The following is a 665-nucleotide window of genomic DNA, read 5'->3' as shown; positions in this document are numbered from 1 at the left end:
CGCACAACTAACCAGCAAGTGCACTGGGTCGTCCAAGTAATAAAACCTTACGTGAGTAAGGGTCGATCCCACGGAGATTTTCGGCTTGAAGCAAGCTATGGTCACCTTGTAAATCTCAGTCAGGCGGATATCAAATGGTTATGGAGTTTTCGAATAATAATAATAAATAAACAGAAAGTAAAGATAGAAATACTTATGTAATTCATTGGTGAGAATTTCAGATAAGCGTATAGAGATGCTTTCGTTCCTCTGAATCTCTGCTTTTCCTGCCGTCTTCATCCGATCAATCCTACTCCCTTCCATGGCTAGCTTTATGTAAGGGCATCACCGTTGTCAATGGCTACATCCCATCCTCTCTGTGAAAATGGTCCAAATGCTCTGTCATGGCATGGCTAATCATCTGGAGGTTCTCGATCATACTGGAATAGGATTTACTATCCTTTTGCGTCTGTCACTACGCCCAGCACTCGCGAGTTTGAAGCTCGTCACAGTCATTCAATCCTTGAATCCTACTCGGAATACCACAGACAAGGTTTAGATTTTCCGGACTCTCATGAATGCCGCCATCAATCTAGCTTATACCACGAAGATTCTGATTAAGAGATCCAAGAGACATCCATTCAATCGAAGGTAGAACAGAAGTGGTTGTCAGGCACGCGTTCATA

This window comes from Arachis ipaensis, chromosome B02 (genome assembly GCF_000816755.2).
Source record: "Arachis ipaensis cultivar K30076 chromosome B02, Araip1.1, whole genome shotgun sequence".
Taxonomy (NCBI): domain Eukaryota; kingdom Viridiplantae; phylum Streptophyta; class Magnoliopsida; order Fabales; family Fabaceae; genus Arachis; species Arachis ipaensis.
Note: the sequence above shows the minus strand (reverse complement) of the source record.